General features: G+C 38.6%; 1 long non-coding RNA gene across 2 annotated transcripts; it reads left to right on the forward strand.

Annotated features, from left to right (window-relative positions):
* Positions 1 to 21,235: 21,235 nt before the first annotated feature.
* LOC307016544 lies at positions 21,236 to 22,629 on the forward strand. Of its 2 annotated transcripts, none has more exons than XR_013801842.1 (3): positions 21,236 to 21,374; positions 21,907 to 22,063; positions 22,169 to 22,629. It is a non-coding gene; the product is annotated as an uncharacterized lncRNA (long non-coding RNA). The 2 variants fall into 2 exon arrangements; XR_013801843.1 differs by having other exon boundaries at positions 21,236 to 21,370.
* Positions 22,630 to 26,488: the final 3,859 nt, after the last annotated feature.

The raw sequence follows: 26,488 nt of genomic DNA on the forward strand, positions 1-26,488 counted from the left end.
TGAAATGACCCGGAAGTACCTCAGAGGCAGCCATGATAAGTGCCGTTCGAATTCTCTAGAGCAGGGGTTCCCAACCTTTTTTCCCAAGAGCCCCCCCAAATGACTCCTGTTGGAAGCTGTCACAAACTGGCTGAATGTGAAGTATTTTGTTAAAGGAGGATGAAAGCCTAATTAAGGAGCACTATTGGAGTGACTTTGATGGTTATTGGACTCATGATTAATTCATTTGGATTCCCGCTGTATGAAGAAATTAAAGGACGGCGCAAGTGGAAACAATTCACAAACAGTTTAAAATCAAAGTAAGCCGGATTTTGCCGTTGTGTTTATGTGGATTCAAAAGTCGTAAATAATCTACAAAATGGAGGAGACCGATCTGAACGGAGCAACTGTGACAAATAATCCAAATGAAACCAGCATGGACAATGACTATGTTTTAAAAATGCGCTTATCCAGAAAAGCCAGGTTTGGACACTTTACGGGCAGAAGAAACATTTATATTAAAGAAAGAATTATACATTTCTGACTTTTTATGCTTTTAATAGCTACTAACTTTAACACATTTGTATTAATTTAAAACTAATTAATCAATTTTTTTTTATATTTTATTGTAATGTAGAGACAAGGCTTTTAGTGACAATCATGTATTGCGTTACAATTATATGTAAAAAAATAAAAAATAAATAGTCTAAATATGATATTTGGCCTCAAATCATCTGAGGTCTGGCGCCCCCCCCTGCGATCTTTGGCGCCCCCCAGGTGGGGAACCACTGCTCTAGATTATAGGAAAGGAGGTTTCAAACTTCCTTTATAACTTCCTTTAGCTTAGGAACCACTGGACCTCCCTTGCGAAAGGAGAGGAGAATATGCTGCCCCACAATGCCTTGCAGCCGCAGCATTTGCCTTCACACAACATTCGGCCGTTCACGGAAAAAACTGATTATGACCGAGAAATGATATCATGAAAATTACGGTGCTTATTAAGCTTTTTAAAACGTATGTGGTAAGTTGCCAAAGTGCTTTGTTTTGAACGTTCATCAGTATTATAATCAAAAAGAGAAATATGAATGTTAGTTTTTACTGAAATTATCAAATAAAGTCAACATTTCACAGTCTTTACTGAGCTGTGTGGGGTTTGTTCAACTTTTAAAATAGGTTTGAATGGAGATATACACAGTGATAGATGTTAAGGACAAACGTTTATAATAAATACATCTGTATTGTTTCATTTTCATTTTTTTTTTGATTTTCAGTCTTTATTTCGAACAGATTAAAAAATAACAAATGAAAAATAACAAATGTGAAAAACAGAATACCGTATTGTTAAATACAGTATTTATCCACATTCATGGTAACATTTGTATATTCAACAAAAAAACAAAAAAAAATCTTTTCATAGTTCATACAATATTTGGGATCATTTGTATTAATGTAGACCGGAGGGAGAGGGTGACGAGCATAAGTTTCACTTTCCTTTTTTATTTAAATTCCAACTTTGGTCATGAAGAATATGTTGTCCACGTTCATAAAGCATAAAACAACAGCATCAGAGCACGGTGCAGAGTCTCTAGATGAGTTTACAGTAGTCCCTCGTTCTTATTAAACATCCATCTTGTAGTCCGCTGTATAGTAAACTGTAGTTTCCATAGTTTCCCCACAGCGGCAGACGCACATTTATGACGTCCGCTGGCGCATCATAAACACGTTGGATAGTGAAAGTGCAGTCTAAGGTTGCGGTCGGATAATCCAAAAATCCGCTCCTAACGTCTAACCCTATCGCCTATTCCTTGACCTCTGAGTGAAAGGTCACAGAGTTGAGGGATAGTGGATAGGAGAATTCAAAAGGATTTAGGAGAAGAGACTGCGGTACTTTAGAGAATCCGACTGCACTTTCACTATCCGACGTGTTTATGATGCGCCAGCGGACTAGATTGACTACTTTCACTACCGAGTCCATGACATCTGCCAATTCAGCGCTCATATCTTTGGCAACAAGTGACTCCCTGTGCAGTATTCAGTGCGTCCAAATAAGTTGCAGAGACACATCCCTTAGTCCACTATTTAAACCAGCCATGGCTCTTGCACCGTCAGTGCACAGCGCAATACATTTTGTCCACGGAATGTCATTTTCTCTGAAAAAAATATAAATCACTTTGAAGATTTCAGAACTAGTTGTGCGTTGAGGGAGGCACTTACAAAACAAATATTCCTCCTGCATTTCCTTATCATCGACAAAGCGCACAAACGCCAGAAGCTGGGCGTCCTTAGACACACCTGTTGACTCGTCTAATTCAACACACTCTCACTCCATAATCGTCCAGGAGCGACGTTTGGTCAGGGTCCCGTGGCTTGCAGTTGTGACGCTCCTAGGCTCCTTCAGCTTCATAAAGGGACGCAAATAGCTTTCAACTGATTGCAATGTATTCCCATCTGCGGCGGGATTTGACGCTCATGGAAGCACGGCATTCGTTTGTGTCGGCTGCCCTTAAAGGCAATTTGAGCGTCCATTCCCATTGGATAACGGAGAATTGTACACCCGGAAGTAAGTATTCCCCTTACTGTCGATTGATTTTACAGTGATATCTGCACTACTCATCGACTAAAAAACACCAGATTATCCTTGTTAATTACACAAAATTGATTGGTTTAAATTGTTTGCAATGCTTTTCGATTCAGAGAAACAAATATTTTTTTGGAGTAAAGGATGGCAGAAGACACTACACTACCCAGAATCCCCAGCTATCGTTTAGGACTACACCATGTGCTCTGTTTGACAAACCCCGTTTTCTTTCACCATTCATTCAAATGGCTGGCGTCTATGTCACGTGATCTTCAAATTTCTCCCTGCAGAAAAAAAAAACATGGCAGAACTTCGTTTTATTCTTGGTGGAAAATGCCTATTTTAAAGTTAGTTTGGCCATTAAAATATGTTTTGATGTCATTTGATGCGAGAAATATGAGTTGTTATTTCAGATTATGTATGCAGTGGATGTACATGATCTTTAGTTTGCTAGTTATTACGAAGATTACTTCAGGAAATTGCGTCCATAGAACGTTTTCATTGTTACCAAGGTGGTTGCTAGGGACGCTGCTATCGATATTATTTCTGTTATGTTGTGTAACTGTTTAATGGTGTTATATTTATTGCTACCCCCTTCCCCGTCAATGTATAGTGTTGGTCCACAGCGCAAACGTATTAGTTTAACAAAATCCGCATCTAAAGATACGTTATTTTCCCCTGTGCAATTCCAGTCTCACATCTCACATCACATCGTCATAAAAAAATACCGGAAACAGACCGAAAACATAAAAAAAAAAAAAAAAAAACTTTATTCCGAGTGTGCTTGCTTTTCTCTTTGAAAGTGTTAGAAATTAAAATCAATGTTTTGATGGTATAATGTAGTTTAAACATACTATCAAGTTAAATGCTCTTTTATACTGAAAAACCAGAAATTCTTGTGCACAAGCAGTTAAGCTTTTATTCTGAAAATCCTTCATCTACGGTTAGCATTTAGCATGTGGCTAATATTCGATTTCCTAAAGAGGTGAATTGAGTAGCGAAATGACGTGGTGTGGTGAAAACAGAAACCTACTGATTTAACACTACAACTATAGATGTCGAGATAATACCATGCTGAATATTAAATGAAAGTACAGTTTATTTGAATACACTATTGCAGGGGTCGGTAACCTTTTTGATATGAAGTGCCATTTAAAAAAAAAAATGTTATCAACGTGCCAATGATCGAAAATTATCAACGGGGGGGGGGGGGGGGGGGTGAGGAGCTTGATGCTCGTCAACTATCAGCAGGAGGGCGGGGGAGCCTCGCTGCGGGGAAGCAGTGTGTGGACCTGTCAGCGCAACTTACATGATGCCGAATTTAACAAACACATTTAAATAATTGGTTTAAACAGCATAATAATAAGGACGATCGTCCGTTCTGTGATTCTCCAGAGCACACATGTTATGATATTAGGGTCATGCAGAGTGAGATGAGATCGCTGTCCCTTTTAAGAGAGAGAGAGAGAGAGAGAGAGAGAGAGAGAGGGGAGGGTGGCTTGTCCATGTGTGTTTGTGGATGGTAGAGCGAGAGTGAGGGAACTTGTGTATATTTCTGGAAGTGAAACGAGGAAGCAGAAAAACAGAGGTCTGTGATGTATTTTGTGAAACAGAAGAACAGCTAAATAAATGCAACGGCCTCCCAAGAAGAGCTCGCCTCTCTCCAGTCATTTAAGCTAAAGTGGGTTATTGAACCTGAAGCTTGTTGCTTCTGCCCTCTTCGACTACGGTCTGGGAGCCGACAGGAACGTTCAAAACACAGATGGCCAGTCCGCCCCTTTGTAGCATATTATTTCGATGAGAGATGAGCAGATCGCCACTGGGATTTCAACTAAAGACACACACAGCCACGCAAAAACTGCGGCATTTGTACAGCTCCTTATGTGTACTGCAATTTGTGAAGTGCTTTCCTCCGTGGTGAAACAATCGACACTGCGCCACGGAGGAAAGCGGCAGAAAGTCACCTGGAGATAAAGAGAGCGGGGCTGCATTGCGTGCATGGCTTCCTTCTGCAGGTAACGGGGAGACGCGCTCTGGCGGCGGTCTCGTTCAGGATCCGAAAATAAAATGTAAATATTTTGCACACTTATTCCACTTATTCCTAGTGTGCCACTGGTTACGGTGCCGCGTGCCAATGCTGGCACGCGTGCCAGGGGTTGCCGACCCCTGCACTATTGTTTCCAGACGAGAGTAGCATGTGACAACATCCGGAATGACCGGAAACCAAACCAGCCGTGAAGCATTTTCTGTATGTTTTAGAGTATTGATTACAGCGTTTAGAATGTGTTACATGAAAAGTGATGAAAGAGAATATGAGGAGAAAAGGCGTGTTAAGCATATGTTGAAGGTGAAAAGTACCAATCCTCTGTTTAAATGCAACAACGGACATTAGAGGCGAGGCGAGCCGGCTGGCGGGGAGGAGCCGGCAGAGGATATATAACGGCACCGAACGGGGGATTCGCCCTTCTCTTCTTGCTCAGGAGAGCCAGATCACAGCTGTTTTCTGCCGGAACAATATTCTGTCTGTAACACTACCGCGCCTTTTTTAATTAAAGTATCCCATTTGAATCTTTTCAGAGACTCCATTTAGTCTCATTTTAAAGCTTCTCTCCTGGACGCAAGAATAAATAACATATTTAACAATTGGAGAACCGGCCGACGTGATCTCGTTTCACTGGGAGAGCAGTTGCAGTTTTCAAAGGAGCTTGAACAATGCTGGCAGACATACACTCGGGCCCATACAGAAAGGTAAAGAAGTACCTGTTTATTCAAAATCTTCAATAGATTACATAGTGAACAATAGGAGTGCGTGTCTGTCTGGTAAGTTGGACTCCTGAGAAAGACTGCCTAAATTTAAATTAAAACAAGCCTAAATTGATAAACATTGGTATCCTACCACACGTGGCGTTGCTTTGTCACAGGCAGGGTGAGTTCAATTTATTTTGTTCTATTTAACCCTGCATGCTATTCATTTGTCTGTTATTACATGTTGGCCAGAGGCCAATCACTTAAATAGGTGTCTTTTGTTGCGTTTTAAGTTAACGTGAATGGTTTTAGGCCATTAAGTAGTCGGGACTGCTTGAGGCAAAGACACAGCTAAAGTTTGAAGCTAAGGTTATTGGAGTGAGTGTTTTGTGTTAACAACAGTGTGAGGCTGTTTTTAAAAAAAGTCATTTTTCAAGGAAAAGGCCTGAGGAGTTTGAAGCTTTCAGTGGTTACTTTATTTCTGTTTTCAAAAAGACATTGCGTTGTGGATTACGGCAGGAAGTGCGACATTCGTGCGTTAGATAGACGATATTCTTCTGATTGTGTTTGTATAGCGTCCCATTTTGTCCCATAAATAGCGTGTTTAAACAGAAGAGATGACCATACTGGCTCTTAAAGTCAAAACATTTACGTACATGGGTAGAGGGCTATGACGTAAGGGTATAAGGCCCATTTATCATTGTAAACTAAATAGAAATGTTATTTTAAACTACAGTGTTGTGTGTTGAATTTACTAGACAAAATATCACCCCACCATTATTTCAACTCCAGGTGTTTTCTCAAATCCCTTTGTTCTTCAGGTCAAAGGTTGGAAAACCAGTTGCCATCTTGTCTTGACCTCATGTTCACAGTGAACCACAAGGCAGTCGCCATTTCATATGCTAATTGAAGTACTCTGTTTGCTTTAACACACTGAGGCTAGGCATTCCATCTAGTAAAGAACCATACTTCTTGTCAGAGTTAGAACTATTGGAAGTATTTCTGCTGATAAAAGTGTATTGGTTGGTTTTATTAATATTCTTGTTTTGCAGGTGTGTTTTGGCGGTTATGTGCTGTGTTGTTTAACCATAGTGTAATGTTCTTCCTATTTTAAAGATATTTTTAAGGAAAATAAGTTTCTCCTTGTTAAAAAACAAGTCAGTTTTGCAACAGCTATTCCCTAGTGGATTAAGCTGGAAATTAAAATAGCACACTCTGGTGGTAGTACAGAATTATTACACAAATAGAAGAAACATCATAACATTATGAATTATAATTTTAAGTGTTATAAATAAACACAACCTTGATCGCCAAGATATAATTGCAAGTGGTTTCTAATTATAAGAGAAGAAACTTTACATAATACTTTTTCAAACACCAATTTATTGAAGCTAACACAAGTAGTGACATTAGCATAATTTCATACATTTCGGTATGCACTGTACACAGGAGATTTGGATTTGAACCATATTCATATTTCAAAGTCAAAACCATACACGGTACAACTTTATTTGAACATTTCATATTTTAATTTTGCATATTTTTTATATATTAATTAACTTTATTAATATTTTACCTAAAACTTTAAAAAAATATATATATATAATTTAAAAAAATGAATAAAACCTTGAGCAAAAAAAAATAAAAAAAGAAGATTTAAAGTTCGGACGAACAGCAACGAAGGTGCTAGTCAGAAGATTAGTGCTTCATCTTTGATAAGTTAATAAATAATTAGAGAACATGTCGCCAAAACAAACTAAGTTGAGACTAGACGCAGGGCCAGGCTCAACAGCAGATATCAAGGGAAGGATACAAATCAGATCAGATGCTATAACAGTTCCAAATCTTAGACAAAAGACATGGAACCACATGGAGAAACTGTTGGAACAATGGCAAACGAGAGGACTGTATCCAGCTGATGATCAACCAGCACCAACGAAAGCCCATAGAAAAGCAGTAATTGACCATGAAAATTGAAAATACCTGCGAGAACAACAAGCATGGATCAAAGCCGGACAACCCCCTTGGTATGGACCTGCTAGAAGCGCTATAAACAGAGCTGAAAAAAGAAAATCTAGAGTTACAAGTCTGGTACTCCATCTAAAATATGTCAGCCAAGAATCAACGAACAGCATGTATGTGGCTCAAGGAGCAGAGCTCACAGCAAAGGAAGATAAGAAAGAAAAGACAGAAGAAGCTCCAGTAATCCAACCTTCAAAGCTCCTTCCAAGCCTGACAGATGCGCCTCCTCCCTACATGACAGAAGAATACAGTTTCTTTCAACCCCCAATACAAGCTCCAACTCTAGGTGTTTTAGGAGGAGTATTGGAGTTGGACGGTCTCCCCACAGCTACACGTGTCAAAGACTTGGAGTATGAGGTAAGATTCCTATCTGGTGAGCTCAACAGAAGATTGGAAGAACTAGGCAGAAGAATGGAAGAGGAGCTCAACAGAAAGATGGAAGAACTCAGCAAACGTATGGAAGCACAACTCAAGAGAAGAGAAGAGAAGGCGAAGGTTCTCCAGACACCACAACCGTAACTGAAGCTGGAAGACTCAAGAACTGCTCAACACTGACGCTACCGGTGATAGCGGCTGGAGAAGGAGGATTGAAATACCAATCATGGACCCACAGAGACATGGAAGCATTAGCGGCAAAACTACCTCCACTTACACAAGGAGGTCAGAAGTGGATGAATGATCTGGAGAAATACACAGTCCAAGACCACCTGTGCTTGGGAGACATGAGGGCACTGCTTGGACGGATAGAAGGAAGACTAGAGGCAAGAGCAGTGGATTCCAAGGCCAAATGCACCAACTCTCCAGATTACATTTTCTTCAACAAAGTCAGGTCGAGGTATTGGGCTGCCATTCGGCAAATCTACCCAACAACACGGAGTTTACATGCCCTCAACAGCCTGAGAAAAGAACCGGGGGAAGACATGTATGCCTTCCTGAAGAGATGTGAAGGAGTGTGGGAGGACTGCACTTGAGAACGACATGACGTTTCACCGTCTGTCGTAATGCTGTGGAAGAACGCGGTCATTAACGCCCTTCCCCAATCAGTGCAGGCAAGCCTGGGAGATGTGGTGGCATTAGACGCTATACCCATTGAAGAATGGAGACAGCATCTCATTTACCACGATATGAAATACCAAGCAACCCAGAGATGTCAAAGACGTACAGGATTTCCAAACATGAACCAAATGCCACAGACAGCCTGGTATCAACCACAACAATGAGGAAGCTTATAGGACCAGACCGTCAGGTGATGCATCTTCAGCACTAGAGTATTTTGAAATCCAGCTACATAGAGCCACATATGTCACCACAGGAGGGAGAGGTTGAATGTTATTTAAAAGATAGTGAGTAGAATATTGCATTTACACAGAGCATCCACAGATTAGAAGTAGCAGAGTAGAACATTTAGCAGACTATTTTTGTAATTATGAGAAGGAAAATACATTACGAGTGATGTTGTTCCCCCACACAGAAAACTATTGTGTCCACACAACTAGTGAGATCAAGAAGACGGGCTTGCACCCAAAATATGCAAGGGGCGGCGATACACCTGACGTGAAGCTGTCCAGACCTGAAAACAGAAACTCGATTCTGCTGTGGTGAAGTCTGGCTACAAAGGGAGGTGTTCCAATAGGGTCGCTTGTCTCAAACCAGTGAAGAAGTCAACAAGAACCCAGCTGAACTAGAGAGTGACTGTTAGAGGGAGAACTGTGACGGAGCGACAGAGACTGGCCCAACATTTTCCAGCCAGTACATAGATAGACCCCGTCAGAAGACCGGGGCTGTGTTTAAAGGGCAACTTCATTTATTGTTAGCCAGAAGTGCAGTTTTTAATCAAACAAGGATGTGATTTATGGAGTCAGATTACATTTTTCTCATAAACACAATTTTACAATCGGTCTGAAGTATCTGTTTTAAGGTGTGAGCTGCAGATTAAATAACATAACACTGATTGAGAGCTTGGATGAAGAAGTGTTAGGGTTTTTACAACAGTTTCAAGAATCAGTCTTTATTTATTTATTCTTGAGTAACTTTTCTGATTTATAGTGTAGTGCGTAAGGCAATATCTCCTTTGAGTGAGGGGCACCAGCCCTTCATGCAGGTCACTCTCTGTGAGAATAGTTCATATTTTCCCTCCAGTTTGGAGAATGATTATTTTATCATATGTTAGTTCAGCAATGTCAACCAATCCTCTAATCCTAGAATTATTGAGACGCATTAGCGACACCAGGGGTATTGTTTTTCGCAGCAACGATGATGTATAATACCATGACAAAAGCCATTATTGAAACAAGTAAACTATTTTTTGTGCTAATTGCTGATTTTTTAGTGAATATGCATTTATACCATCAGAAAACCATAAATCATACGATATTTTTGTACCCCTTGTGGGTACACGGAGAAGTTATATTTATTTAATGCAACGTTGTGGGTTTTCCATGTCCTGTTCATAATAGGGTAATCATTGCAATATTAATTGAGCATTTTATGCTCAAAGGAGGGAGTGTCATGATTATACAGATATGTTGATTTCAGTGACGTTGTAGTTAATAATTAATAACATGTAGTCAACAATAGGTCTCATAACAACAAGAGGTATGCCGAAGCTAGGGCCTTCTCCAAGGAGGGAGTGGTCCAGTTTTGATATTAGACAAATAGAAGTGGATGAATATGTCAGAACTCTGAGTAATATTATGCAAGTTTTGTCTACACAGGCTAGGAAAACTACAGAGATACCAGACGAGACACCAGAAGAGACTCCTGTTTGGCCAGGTGATTGGGTGAGGGTGAAAGTTCACAAAAGACAGTGGACTGATCCCTTGTGAACGGAAGCGTGAAAAGTTGTAACAAACTTCACACGCGCTCCGGTTTAAAGGTAAAGAAAAAGGAGCAAATTGACACCACCTCACACATTGTCACCCTTCACTGGCAACTTCCAGAACATTATTGGGAGTTAGGACTGATTTGGCAGAGCTGGAACAAAACAATACATAGAAATAAGATAAAGATAGAAACAGCTCAAAAGACAAATTGTCTATAGATTTTTATAGATTGTACATTAATGTGAAAACCTATTTTTTATTTTACATCTGAAAAAGAGTCCAATTTTTCTATATGTTATTTTTGTACTCATTATTTAAATTCTGTAACGGACACAACCAGGGATAAAATAGAGATGATGACAAGAAGAAAGCCAAACCAATTGTGGGGTCCCCTAGGGATAAGAGGCAGAATAGCATTGTTGATTGTGCTCATTACACTTGGCACCTTTCTGGTTGGAAGGGGAGTACAATATCAAGTAAGACATGGAACCATTAGTTCACTCATAGAGAACGCCCACATCACTAACAAGACTCCAGCTGTGTTTCACAGACTTTCACTTATCCCCAGAGCCAAAAGATCAGCTGAGCAACAAGAGGAGGAGTTAGAAATACTCGTTCCCAAAGGTGAGGCGGTTATAATCAAGATGATTCACCCCCTTATATGCAGTTCTTGTATCAAATGATGAGATGGGTTTAAGTGATCGGGATATGGAAGTGATGGGGATTTACAGATTAGGGGAATCTCTAAATACACTGGATCCATGTTTTAGTCCGTACCAGAAACACCCCCTGTTAAGCTATGAACAACCGACCAGTGACCTGAGCACAATTATTGAAAATGATTGTTAGACACAGGCTACTAACCCACAAGTACAGCTTTGTATGTACAAACTCTATGAACAAGATTCCCCAGCAGATAGTGGCGACATTGCAGATATGTCCAGTCACAAAAGTTACTACGGTTCTAAATAACAGTGGGATTAAAGTGATGGAGAAAATATGGAGACGTTATTTTATAGTGTGTGAAATATGTGGTGCTTGAAACATGTAGGTATTTAAATTTATAGAAGAAAATGGTTTCCTGAAAGAGTTAATTGGAGTAAACATCAGTGGGTGAAAGCAATGTTTAGGGATATGGTACAATTATTAGTAGACATGAATTGTGTTTAGATGACATTTAACAACTAAGATAGATAGTAAGATTAGGAAAATAGAGTGGAAAAGGTTGGATTTATTTTACCTCAGTGTGTTAGAACTAACTATAGATAATGCGTCCCGAGATCTCTCTCTCTCTCTCTATCTATCCGCCTGTCAGAACGCTACGACCCAACTTCCAAGTGGACAAAAGACCTAACCACGGAAGACTCCTCCTCCTCCATCGAACAGACAGAGAAGCAGAGCTGAACCATCTCCACCTGAGGAATCCAGAACTACAGGTGACATAAAAAGGCACACTCATCGGTCCCCCACAGGACATGAAGTTCCAAGCTGAGCCACAAGATTTGGGCACAAGAGCAGAGTGTGGGACATGAGAGCGGAATACGCCCTCCATGCAACCAGTAGAGACTGTAAAGGAGGAGATGAAATGCAAAGCAGATGGGACACTGAAAAGAGTTACAGCGGAAGGATCCAAGAGCGGATGGACTGAGGAAAAGGTGGACGGAGGAGTTGGCATGGTCCGGCAGAACGTGAGGGGGTCGTGGCTTGACAACCAGAGGGGGAGAGAAGGAAAACGGGAGTGAGTGAGTTTACACATAAACACACTTATTCACCAACGAGAAATACGTAAAGAAAAATATTTATTAGCCATGAATTAATCAATTGGTGAATTTATAAAGAAAGAAAGAGGAAACTATTAAATAACCCCCAAAAAACACTGAGGGTAGAACATATTATTCAATCTTTTCATCATATGAACAAATTATTCTTTAAGAGATTTTTATTCATGTTTGAATTTGGGGGAGATTTAATTTGTTACAGTATAGACTAGGGGTGCACCGAATGGGAAATTCTTGGCCGAAACCGATACCGAAAATAGGAAATAGTTGGCCGAAAACCGAATGCCGAAAGGCCGAAAATGATTAATAGAAATATATATATATATATATATATATATATATATATATATATATATATATATAATGTATACATTTTTTACCAATGTTGTTCAGCTGCCTGATTATGGAAAAAGACATGATTATGGCAAAACTTAACTTAAATAATAATCACTATTATGGGTCCATAAAACATTTATTCAGCACTTTTGAATGCATACAGTACATTAATTCCAGGTCAAGTGCATTTTCTTTTCTCTGTAGGATAACTACAACAAAGTGCATTCAGAACAAAGCCAAGGTGCTTTAAAACTGCATAAACATCTAGGCCAGTAGGCCTACAACAAAATAGTGTAAATAAAGACTGTAACAGCCAGGCCTTCAACAACAACAAATGCACCTATAAGTGCATGCATACAAATGTGCAAACTGGATAAATCCACATGAATGTAACTATTTACAAATTAAATTACAATTCAATTTCAAGAATCTGTAAATAAGGCTGTCTGTCCTCATAAGCAAAGTAGTAAACATTGTATAAAGATACATAAAGTGAAAACTGGATACAAAATCCACAATCAATTACAAATTAAATTACAATTTCAAGAATCTGCAAATAAGGTGGTCTGTCCTCATGAGCAATGTAAACAACATTGTATCATTTAGATACCGAAAGTACAATATATTGAGCACTGTGCTGCTGTCATTTCCCCCTAATGATAACCTGAGATGGTGAATTATAACTCACAATGAAAATTGTTCAGGAAAGTAGGTATAGAGTAGACATGTAGAACTAGATAAGCTTATGATAAGCCAGCCTTGTCTACTTATTAAGGAAAAGTGGGAGGTTCTTTTTAATGAACAGTAGCTTCTCTGCTTTATCAGCCATAAGTCTGTTCCTCTTCTCATCAAGCACATGAGAGGCAGCGCTGAACAGTCTCTCGCTGTCAGTGCTTGTGATTTGATCTTACTCCGCATATTTGTCCGGGTGTTTTGATTTCAAGTGGTGGAGTAATCCCGAAGTGGTGAAAGTCTTTGCAGTTACACCCCCTCGAGAAATGTCAGCTGAACACGTTTTACAAATCGCAATCCGCGCCTCTTTCTCTGATATTTTTAAATATCTCCAAGCGCCAGACATGTTGGCTTTGAGCCAGCCGCGAACATGGTCGCGCGCTGTGCTTGTCGCCGCGTTTTGATTACGTCATCACAACAACACGTTAGCTTACCAACGTAACCCTGTTCCCTGACATTCGGTGATATTTTTTCGGTGCTAGAACCCTTTCGGCCGAAAGCCGAAAGGGCCTTTTTAACCATTTTCGGCCGATAATTTTCGGCGGCCGAATATTCGGTGCATCCCTAGTATAGACCTACAGTTTAAAGGGATGGTTTTAGTAACCACTCTATAAAAACAGACAAATCTATTTGTATGGAAAATGTTAAAGGTACTGTAGAGCTAGTACCAAGCCAAAGATAGTATTCAAATCTAAAGTATTGATTTCTCCATTGCAGCATGGTTATTACCTCAGGATAACTGTTAAGGAGGAAATAACATTTGTTTGTCGTCCAAGATGTAGAGTTTTAAAAAGACACTGGGCAAAGAGCGATAGCAAAGTTTAGTTTTTTAAAAACTAATATAATTGGGAGTAATACATGCTTGGATACTCATTGTGATGGTGCATATTTGTTACAACAAATATCGTTCAGGGAGAAGGGGTCGCTCAACCCACCCTGCAGATGTTTTAAATCTTACTTGCAGCTTCAGAGGGAGCGCACGGCACCAGAGTATTTAAGTTTTAAGAGTTTTAAAAGACAAGCGCCACCACCTCCTAATGGTCATCCATTCACCAGATGACCTGACATTTAGAGATGTTATTTAAAGGAGAAACATATCTGCCATAAGTGTAAATTCCGGAATTGAACTACAAACCATTAAATAAAATGACTTCTGTTTTAAAGTCCTTGTTAAAGGAGGGAGTCATTATCACATGCTCGGGCACCCAAGGTTCCACACACTGTTAAAGGGGTTAGCATAGTTATTTAAGTAGACCATAATTGAAAAGTAGACCAGAATTGAAGATAAATTAGTATAATGAGTTATTGATATTCCACCGGTTTTCACACCATTTCAGGGACTTTATCACTGCATTAGAACAGACCACCCAAAGGTACTGAGTAGGAACTTTTAAGTGACGAAATTCTACAACTGTTGTAACTGAGCAAAATCTTCTCCCAGAAATGACTGTCTAGAATGCCGTACCCCAGAGTAGAATGTACCGATTGATCACAACGGCCCCTTCTAGAGAACATATTACTTTCATACCTTAAATGGTATGAAAGGAGGGAGGGTACATTTCTCATGAGGAGACAGTTACAAATGCTAGCAGAACAAGACGACCCACCCCATATACAGATGTTGATGACAATGATGAGTTAGTTTAAATGATATGGATGTTCGGAGATGAGATTGATCAATGAATGTCCAGCCGATGTGATTCTTTAAATGATGAAATCATGTGATGAAGTGAGCAAAATTAAAATGCTAAAATGGAGTGAATCCATTTAAATTTACTTCATACTATTCCAAGATAGTATATTTTATACTATTCCAATTAATTTTACACTATTCTAAGATAGTCCATTTTATTTGACTTTATTATTTTATACTATTCTAATATGGTAGATTTCATGTTGTATAAATCATTGCTATTCTAAAATGGTTTGTTTCTTTTCACTTTGTAAAACAAGTGCCTTAACACTGAGCGTGGTATGAGAACGGTTTCTGTGAAAGGAGGGAGGAAGAAATGTTCTGATACCAAGCCATTGCTGCTATTTTGAAGAATGATATTGAATGCAAACACTAGAAGTTATACACAAGGGAAAACTTGTATGTTTGAGCACAGGCAAATAATTTATTTTGTATTTTTGTAAAGTTAAGCCTATTGAACCATTCCATTTAGATTGTATGTTTGTAATATGAGATATACTATGCGAAGTTCAGATGAAGAACTCATTGATTTCAGTATTATACACAACTTTTAGGTGTGTAAGGAGGGACTGTTAGAAATTAAAATCAATGTTTTGATGGTATAATGTAGTTTAAACATACCGTCAGTTTAAACGCTCTTTTATACTGAAAAACCAGAAATTCTTGTGCACAAGCAGTTAAGCTTTTATTCTGAAAATCCTTCATCTCCGGTTAGCATTTAGCATGTGGCTAATATACGATTTCCTAAAGACGTGAATTGAGTAGCGAAATGACGTGGTGTGGTGAAAACCGAAACCTACTGATTTAACATTACAACTATAGATGTCGAGATACTACCATGCTGAATATTAAATGAAAGTACAGTTTATTTGAATACACTATTGTTTCCAGACGAGAGTAGCATGTGACAACATCCGGAATGACCGGAAACCAAACCAGCCGTGAAGCATTTTCTGTATGTTTTAGAGTATTGATTACAGCATTTAGAATGTGTTACATGAAAAGTGATGAAAGAGAATATGAGGAGAAAATGAGGCGTGTTAAGCATATGTTGAAGGTGAAAAGTACCAATCCTCTGTTTAAATGCAACAACGGACATGCGAGGCGAGCCGGCTGGCGGGGAGGGGCCAGCAGAGGATATATAACGGCACCGAACGGGGGATTCGCCCTTCTCTTCTTGCTCAGGAGAGCCAGATCACAGCTGTTTTCTGCCGGAACAATATTCTGTCTGTAACACTACCGCGCCTTTTTTAATTAAAGTATCCCATTTGAATCTTTTCAGAGACTCCATTTAGTCTCATTTTAAAGCTTCTCTCCTGGACGCGAGAATAAAGAACATATTTAACATCACATAACGGCATTGTAATACACGGTTCGGCTGCATTAAATATTACATATCTGCCGTAGTTCTCTATTTATAGAGCCCTGATGAGAAGACTTCTAGACAAACATGAGGAACTGAAACACTGAAAAAACGTGACGTGGATCATAAATATATCGGCAATTAAACAACATCTTACATTTCTTTTCACACAATACGTCTCCTTGCAGTATCAACACTAATTCGGCTGACTTTTATATTTGATCCAATTGGTAGATACCCTGTATTTACACCATAAAGGTGCACAGCTGATATAAAGGGACACCTAGTGGTTAAAGCATGTTATTGAATTTCATTATTTTTATTATTAGATATTAATAGGATCCCTATAAAGTATATTCATTACTCGTTATTCTCTACTAACAGTTCATTAAAGACTGTATATATTGACTATTTTTCACATCCCTTTCAAGATTTCAAGATTTTCTAAGGTTTATTGACATATCATATACACAAACGGTGTAGTTATGCAATGAATGGGTGCAGGTTCCTCAATAGTGCATTACAAGACATATATCAATATTTGTGCATACCTCCAGCAATGTTAACTATGTTGAAGCACTTATTTTAACTGATATTTTACATATGTATTATACTCTTATAAGATGTATGTAGATATTTCATCTCTGGCCTTGTCAGGTATTGAACAATCAATAAATAAAGAACACAGAATTATTAAATATAAAATACAGAATTTGTGTGATTATACTAAATTATTTACAAATAAACACCACTGCATATTTACAACTGTTACACATGCTGATGTAACGCAAATGTTTCCAACTTGGGATCAATACAGTATATCTTATCTTAAGATGATCGATGGCTACTGCCAGATTTGCCTCTGAACCTTGACAAGTGCATGTTTCAGGCTTATCAATTAATGTAATGTAATGTAATGTTATCAATTAACAACAGGAGGGGTCACAAACATAAGACCAGCTGTTAAATAAACATCTTCTGACCTTAGCTGGCATGTGGGTATATATATTAATGCTGCCCATTATGGGCACAAGCAATTTTCACCCATTTATTAATTATATGTTTTAAATTTGAGTGTTTCCTATCCCTTAAACCTCTAGGGATGTACATAGTTTAATACTGGCAACTTCTTATTATGGGAAATACGAAAACGTCTTTTAAAACTACAACTCCCTGTAGAGACGTGCCATAGATAGAGAACATGTTGCGAAACACAATTGCCAGCATGTGTAGTTCCAACCCAGTCTCAGAAAAAAAAACGTGTAATAACTACGTTGGTCCACAACGTAGAATGTAGTATTTCTACAAAAACGCCTCTGAAATTGTAAGATCCCTACGTTTTTGTTCACCATTCATTCCAATGGCTGGCGTCTATGTGACCAGGGGCCGTATTCACAAAGGATCTTAGGGCTAAAAGTAGCTCCTAACTGGCGAATTTAGGAGAAACTCCTAAACATAATGGGCCTGTCAGTCTTAAATTTAGGACTCCTAATTTTATTCACTAAGAGCAATTCAAAAAGTATTTTAGGCCTAAAAGTAGCACCTAAGTTTAGGAGAGCTTAAAAGTCCTCGAGAGGTCTCCTAACTCAGTAAGACCTATTCACAAAGAATCTGAAAATGGCTGCGAGACTAAATGTTTTGGAGACAATGGAAGACTGTGAATTAATCAAGAGATATAGGCTAAATCGTGAGGGTATCAAACCTGTTGTGGAATTAGTGCGGGATGCAATAGCATCCCCGACTAACAGGAATAACCCGATTAGTCCGGAAATAAAATGTTTGGCAACACTACGATATTTAGCAACAGGGAAAATGCAACTTTGCAATGCCGACGATTTAGGAATATCGCAACCATCAGTCAGCCGTGCCATAAACCAAACCATCAACGCGCTCTCTATACCACATATCATCCGACAGTTTATCCGGTTTCCTTTGGAAAATCAACAACTACACAGGATCAAAGCCAACTTCATGGCAATTGCAGGTATGCCCGGTGTGGTCGGTGCTATTGACGGGACGCACATAAAAATTATTGCGCCATCAAAAGATGAGGACGTGTTCGTCAATAGAAAGAAAGTACATTCCATCAACACGCAGATTGTTTTCATTCATCATGATAGGGGGACTTGAACGGCGGTATGGGCTGTTATTGAAAGAGTTTAAGTGCTGGAAATATGCTCATTGGATAAAAGTTTGCAGGGTACTTTTAATTGCCCCCTTGATTTAATGCAATTTACGTATTTTTATTGTTTGCTCTCTCTCTTTAACGTGCATATACAACGTCATTATCGTGGTCTGCACAAACTTGTCAACATGCGTGTATTCTGCTAACTGCACTGTCCATAACTATTTGATAGGAATACATTTCTAGCCTAGGCTATTTCCTTGTTTTTCGGTGATTTAGTGGGCTCGTTTGTGGGATGTTGCGGATGAGTTTCACCGAGACCGCCTGCTCTGAACAACCAATCACCGTACTGACCGCTTCTAAACTCATGCACGAGAATCGACGTAATCCATAGCAACGGCGCGTCACTCTTAGTTCACTCTTAGTGATTTATCCTTAGTATGAGTAGGTCTCAGCGGCTTTGTGAATAACTTTTAAGAAAAAACTCCTACGTAAATGTTTTTAGCGCGAGTTAGGAGCACTCCTAGCGGTAAGATAAAATGCTTTGTGAATACGGCCCCTGATCTTCACATTTCTCCCTGCAGAAAAAAAAAACATGGTCGAACTTCGTTTTATTCTCGGTGTAAAATGCCTATTTTAAAGTTAGTTTGGCCATTAAAATGCGTTTTGATGTCATTTGATGCGAGAAATATGAGTTGTTATTTCAGATTATGTGTGCAGTGGATGTACATGATCTTTAGTTTGCTAGTTATTACGAAGATTACTTCAGGAAATTGTGTCTATACAACGTTTTCATTGTTACCAAGGCGGTTGCTAGGGACGCTGTTATCGATATTATTTCTGTTATGTTGTGTAACTGTTTAATGGTGTTATCTTTATTGCTACCCCCTTCCCCGTCAATGTATAGTGTTGGTCCACAGCGCAAACGTATTAGTTTAACAAAATCCGCATCTAAAATGGTGCCATAGATACGTTATTTTCCCCTGTGCAATTCCAGTCTCACATGTTACATCTCACATCACATCGTCATAAACAAATACCGGAAACAGACCGAAAACACTTTATTCCGAGTGTGCTTGCTTTTCTCTTTGGACGTCATTACATAACGGCATTGTAATACACGGTTCGGCTGCATTAAATGTTACATATCTGCTGTAATTCTCTATTTATAGAGCCTTGATGAGAAGACTTCTAGACAAACATGAGGAACTGCCGCCAACACTGAAAACGTGATGTGGATCATAAATATATCAGTGGTGCTTATTTGTAAATCATTTAGTATAATCACACAAATTCTGTGTTTTATATTTAATAATTCTGTGTTCTTTATTTATTGATCGTTCAATACCTGACAAAGCCGGAGATGAAAAACTTGGGTCGCAGGTTCCTCAACAGTGCATTACAAGACATCTATCAATATGTGTGTATACCTCCACCATTAAACTGTCATATTCTGCACATTTCTTGTACTATCTACATACATATTATATAAGAGTATAATACATATGTATAATATCAGTTAAAATAAGTGCTTCAACATAGTTAACATTGCTGGAGGTATTCACAAAGTTTTTCATTCATTGCATAACTACACCGTTTGTGTATATATGTCAATAAACCTTAGAAAATCTTGAAATCTTGAAAGGGATGTGCAAAATAGTCATTATATACAGTCTTTAATGAACTATTAGTAGAGAATAACGAGTAATGAATATACTTTATAGGGATCCTATTAATATCTAATAATAAAAATAATGAAATTCAATAACATGCTTTAACCACTAGGTGTCCCTTTATATCAGGAATGCACGTTTATGGTGTAAATACAGCCTATCTACGAATTGGATCAAATATAAAAGTCAGCCGAATTAGTGTTGATACTGTAAGGAGATGTATTGTGTGAAAATAAATGTAAGATGTTGTTTAATTGCTGATATATTTATGATCCACGTCACGTTTTCAGTGTTGGCGGCAGTTCCTCATATTTGTGGTATTCTGCACATTTCTTATACTATCTACATACATCTTATATAAGAGTATAATACATATGTATAATATCAGTTAAAATAAATGCTTCAACAGAGCTGCCAAGTCTCACCCTTTAGGCGCTTTCACACCGCAGTACTTTTCCCACAAAGGTTCATGAGAACTTAGTTCATCAGAACTCTTTAGTTCTGATGAACTAAGTATAGATCGCGTTCACACCGGAATAAGTCCCTGGAGGTGGATTAGGCAAATGAAGCCGCTGACGTCACGTTTTCTTCTGCTTTGGGTTTACTGGCAGGCCGCAAACAACTTCACGGCGTATACTGCCGCCCAAAATCCCTGGCCGGAAGTTCCCGGTGTTGGGGACTGGCTTCAGTAGAAGCTGCTGGGACTCCCAGCAGCTTCTACTGAAGCTTTCCGAGTAAATCGCCAGAACGCCGACACCTCCTCATCTCTACCGCTCCCATGTTTTATTTTGTGTTGCCATAAATGAGTCTCTCTGCGTTTCTGCGCTGGGCTAATGCTAATGCTAATGCTAATAATGCTAATGCGAGGATAATAAAAAACACTTTTTTTGAGTTTTACGGGGCATGGTTTGCAATCCGCCCAGCCAATCAGAAATATAGCTCTTTTCTCACAAGAGAGCCGCATGAGAGTCCCTGCTCTCTAGTTTTAGTTCCGGTTCTTTTTGGTGTGAACGCGACATTTCGGAACTATATCGGAACTGTGAAGTGGGAAAAGTACTCCGGTGTGAACGCGGCTTTTGAGAGTGAGAGTCACGCAATTTAACCTCTTCACACGCCTCACGCCACACTTGCCATTTCACACGCTTTTTTCCCCCTCTCACTACTTTATAATTATTTTTTTAATTTAATGATATATTTCCATAACTTGTTGCTTGAGGCCTGCCGTAGTTCGAGTCAGGGACAGGGTGAGCCCGCCCTATTATGCCCCCGATTGGCTGACCGAGATATGTGATAACCAATCATCAGCCCTCGAGGCTAAATCTAACCAACCCAACCAACGAAAGGCACCACGTATACAAACCAATCAGAGGCAGCTTAGGACGGGTCATTGCGTCTCTATCCTATGAAGACAACTCTATGAGAACAACACTTATGGCGGAGAAATCGAAAAGTAAACGTGAGATGTCTGTCATTGCCTCAATAATGCCGTGACTGACATTTTCATCTGAAGCGGGAGATCAAGCGGTAGGTAACCACTTCATTTTTACAAACACATTATTTTTACAAATATCTTTATTTTGATGAAGTCAACGGTGGGTCTGACTACGTGAGACTTAACGTCACACAGGCTGCTGGTGAGCAGTGTGGCAGGTTGCTGCGGTGGGTTTAACAAAAAACAACCGTGACTAATAGCAGTGTTAGTTAAATCATCACGTATTTGCATGTGTGAGCTAATGGATATTTACTATGAGCTAAGGGAATTTACAGTACTGTACCTGTGCTGTTTGCATTTCTGTCTAATAAAATATTCAATCAATCAAACAGTAACATGTAGCTATCTTTTGAGACTGGATCATTCATTCCTTAACTGTATGCTTCGATTTTTGTCTGATGTTTGTCTGTTAGTTTGAAAGTCTGAAAGATGTCAGGTAGACTCTTGGCTCTTGTCACATTTTCTTAACATTTTCTTCATAGATTGTAAAGTTTAATGACCACATCTGAAAACAACCCGTTTCAGCTACATTACTTTACCAGATCAGTGCACATTGTGTTCTTTTTAGGTTTCCTAAACTTCTCCCATACAACGGACCTGACGAGCGTGACAAACTGACTGAGGAGTTTCTGGACTACCAGTCCATGGACATTGCCATGCCCGAAGACCCAGAAACGTTCGACATTGAGAGCTTTAGGGGGAACATGGCATCAATGAAGAATAAGGTAAGAATTATTCTGCCCCCTTTGAAATACCCATTGACGTAATCAACTTAATTCTATACAAAAATACTTGAGAGTAATTAGGCTTCCTATGTACATTTTTCAAAGGTGACCGGTATGAGCAGATTTGGGAGGCTTTCTTGTATCGCCAAATTGGTGTTGGTACTTCCACATTCAAATGTTGATGCTGAACGAGTGTTCTCTGTGGTGGGACTGAACAAAACCGAAACAGTTTGGCTCTTGATGGAACTCTATCATCCATCATGACTGTGAAGATGGCAAACCTTGAGCCACAGTGTTTGAAATGGGAGCCCCCTCCCTCTGTCATCAAGGCATCAAAATCTGCCACAAACACCTACAACATGAGACATGTCATGTAAACCAGAACACACAAACAAAGACATGCACTCTTGTTTATAATATATATTATATATTATTCTGGTTCTAATTTTGTTACACTTAAAAAAAAAATGCACTGAAGGAAAAGGCTGCTATTGTTTATTAAAAAGCTGCTATGTTTTCTTTATATTGACATTTTATAAATAAATGTATTTTATTTGTCAAACTTTTTCTTGTTACAATTGCTTTCATTTCTACTTGTGCTGGTCAATTATTAACACTATATAAGCATGAGGAGGCCGAGAGTGCAGGGAGAGCAGCTGGCATGGGGGTGAAGAGACATCACAACAGTCTTAATGTTCATTTCAATTTAAATATACCTCTAAATCGACGTTAAAAAAGGCCAAACTGTAGTGGACATTTTGTTAACATGCAACTCCTTTGACTCTTTTGAGCTATTCTATCAATCCCTGATGTACTGTACAGAGGACATCCTGGTCTTTCCAGTGAGATGTCATTGGTTAAAATTGCATGCTGGGAAGTTCCTCTTTCTTTTCATCCAAAATGGCTGGCATACCAAAAACAAAATGTCATAGAATCAGGAGGAGAAGTCAAATATTGTTGAATAATTGTAATTTTTACCATGCAAATCATACATGTTCTTGTTTATTAACATGTTGGGAACTATATAATTTGTTCTGAAAGCAATTAAATAATTCAAGTTTTCAAATAACAGCCCTTTTATAAATGTCCATTCTAGTGGACGTCAGGACCATCTTCACAGACTTTATGAATCAATATTGTTGCAGGAGACGGAACTGAAGCAGACATTTTCTGTACCAGATAGTTAAGGGAGATTCAGATTTTGAGCTCTCAGATGATGAGAGAGATGAGGATTTCACACCTGGGATAGAAGAGGGTCAAGAAGAAGGGAAGGGAAGATGCAGGAGGCTCCATGAGCGCACAGATACAGACAGAGAGACAGATAGGGACGAGCTGGAAAGACATGGCCGTCTGTGGGCCAAGAGTAGCACGTATGTCTTATTGTGGTTTTTATTTTAAGTGGAGCCATGAAAAATGAGAATTGCCTCAGGAATGCAAGCTTTGTTTCTATGAGCATGGTCAAATGGAGACCACATCCATACAACTAGTCAAGATGACCCTACAGCCCGTGCCGACTGGAGTCAATGAGGTACTTTTCCCACTACATTGACTTCAAAGTCTTTGAAGATCTGGAAGGATTCACCAGAAACCAAATTAGTTTTTTAGTGACCAAATAAAGAGCAATGTTCAGATCAGTTACTTATTCATGGTTTAAATAAAGGTGAATGTATTATTGTATTAATATCACTCTATAACCATAACACGTTACATAGTCTATCTGTTAATTTTGGCTGTCTTTTCAAACTAATATGGTCCCGACGTCCTCTACAGTGGACATACTGTAACATTTAAAAATAAAATAAAATAAAAAAAGTCTAAATTGCAAGATGTTTTTTTAACCCTAAATAGGTAGGAAATCACAAAAAAAAGGAAATTGGAAGACACTTTTTTCCCTCGGGTCCCAGGAGGATGCACAGTTTTTCATTCATTGCATAACTACACCGTTTGTGTATATGATATGTCAATAAACCTTAGAAAATCTTGAAATCTTGAAAGGGATGTGCAAAATAGTCATTATATACAGTCTTTAATGAACTATTAGTAGAGAATAACGAGTAATGAATATACTTTATAGGGATCCTATTAATATCTAATAATAAAAATAATGAAATTCAATAACATGCTTTAACCACTAGGTGTCCCTTTATATCAGGAGTGCACGTTTATGGTGCAAATACAGCCTATCTACCAATTTGATCAAATATAAAAGTCAACCGAATTAGTGTTGATACTGTGAGGAGATGTATTGTGTGAAAATAAATGTAAGATGTTGTTTAATTGCTGATATATTTATGATCCACATCACGTTTTCAGTGTTGGCGGCAGTTCCTCATGTTTGCCTAGAAGTCTTCTCATCAAGGCTCTATAAATAGAGAACTACGGCAGATATGTAATATTTAATGCAGCCGAACCGTGTATTACAATGCCGTTATGTAATGACGTCCAAAGAGAAAAGCAACCACACTCGGAATAAAGTGTTTTCGGTCTGTTTCCGGTATTTGTTTATGACGATGTGATGCGAGATGTAACATGTGAGACTGGAATTGCACAGGGGAAAATAACGTATCTATGGCACCATTTTAGATGCGGATTTTGTTCAACTAATACGTTTGCGCTGTGGACCAACACTATACATTGACGGGGAAAGGGGTAGCAATAAAGATAACACCATTAAACAGTTACACAACATAACAGAAATAATATCGATAGCAGCGTCCCTAGCAACCACCTTGGTAACAATGAAAACGTTGTATAGACACAATTTCCTGAAGTAATCTTCGTAATAACTAGCAGACTAAAGATCATGTACATCCACAGCACACATAATCTGAAATAACAACTCATATTTCTCGCATCAAATGACATCAAAACTCATTTTAATGGCCAAACTAACTTTAAAATAGGCACTTTACACCGAGAATAAAACGAAGTTCTGCCATGTTTTTTTTTTCTGCAGGGAGAAATGCGAAGATCACGTGACATAGACGCCACTCATTGGAATGAATGGTGTATAACTACGTTGTGGACCAACGTAGTTATACACGTTTTTTTATGAGACTGGGTTGGTAGTTCTTCCGTGGTTCCATCCCATTACAAGTGCTGTTCGACGCTCGGCGTAACCCTCGGAGCACACTCTCCAATAACAGAGCTTGAGGACTATCACAGGGCTTGTCAAGCGAAGCGGAGAGAATATTTACTTCCAGGTGTAATATTCTCTAAAGCAAATGAGCTGCTGCGACCCCCGGTCCTGACGGACTCCAACTTGTGTTTATTGATTAAACAAATAAATAAACACAAGGATAATTATTTGTTATTGTTGAGTAAATGGAGAATTGCACAGGGGAAAATAACGTAGGCTATACCTATGCCACAATTTTAGATGCAGATTTTGTTAAACTAATACGTTTGCGTTGTGGACCAACACTATAGGAAGGTGGTAGCAATAAAGATAACACCATTAAACAGTTACACAACATAACAGAAATAATATCGATAGCAGCGTCCCTAGCAACAAGTAACAAGTAGTTAATAATAATAAAAGACACTAAAAAAAAGGCATTTTAAACAGTCATTAAAAAGCAACACAATCTACCTGCATTGCATTACTCTAAACGTGTAATAACGTGCTTAAACCAATAGGTCCTTTGGGTTAAAAAGCTGTCAAGTTTACAGTGTTAACAAAATAAAATATACTGCTGTTTCTGGTTTAGTTTAAGACGGATATATTTAGTTGTTGTTTTGATATTTGTAACACAAAAGCGATGGAAAAAACCCACAGTAACACAGAAAATATGGTCTTAACATGACCCAGCAGTCTAGTAGTTAATAAAAAACAATAATATAAAAACAAAATATTACTTCTAACTTTATTGTGAAATTTAAACTGAACGTTAAAAGAATAGTTTCCGGTCTATTCTGAGCCCGATCTCTGTAGATAAATAAAAATAAAGAACTACGACAGATGTGTAATATATTTAATGCTGCCGAACCATTTATTACAATGCATTCATGTGATGACTTTCAAAGAGTAAAGCAAGCACTGCTGAATATAAGTATGATTTTATCTTTTACGAAACGTTTTTTTTCATATGGGCAGTTGGAGGTCAACCAATCACAGAGCTTGAGAACTAATCATGGGGTTTGTCAAACAGAGCACATGGTGTAGTCCTAAACGATAGCTGGGGATACTGGGTAGTGTAGTGTCGTCTGCCATCCTTTACTCCGAAAAAATATTTGTTTCTCCAAATCGAAGGGGAAAAATACAAATGCATTGCACATAATTTAAACCAATCAATGTTGTGTAATTAACAAGGATAATCTGGTGTTTTTTAGTCGATGAGTAGTGCAGATATCACTGTAAAATCAATCGACAGTAAGGGGAATACTTACTTCCGGGTGTACAATTCTCCGTTATCCAATGGGAAT

Source organism: Notothenia rossii (genome assembly GCF_949606895.1).
Source record: "Notothenia rossii genome assembly, chromosome: 8".
Lineage (NCBI taxonomy): Eukaryota > Metazoa > Chordata > Actinopteri > Perciformes > Nototheniidae > Notothenia > Notothenia rossii.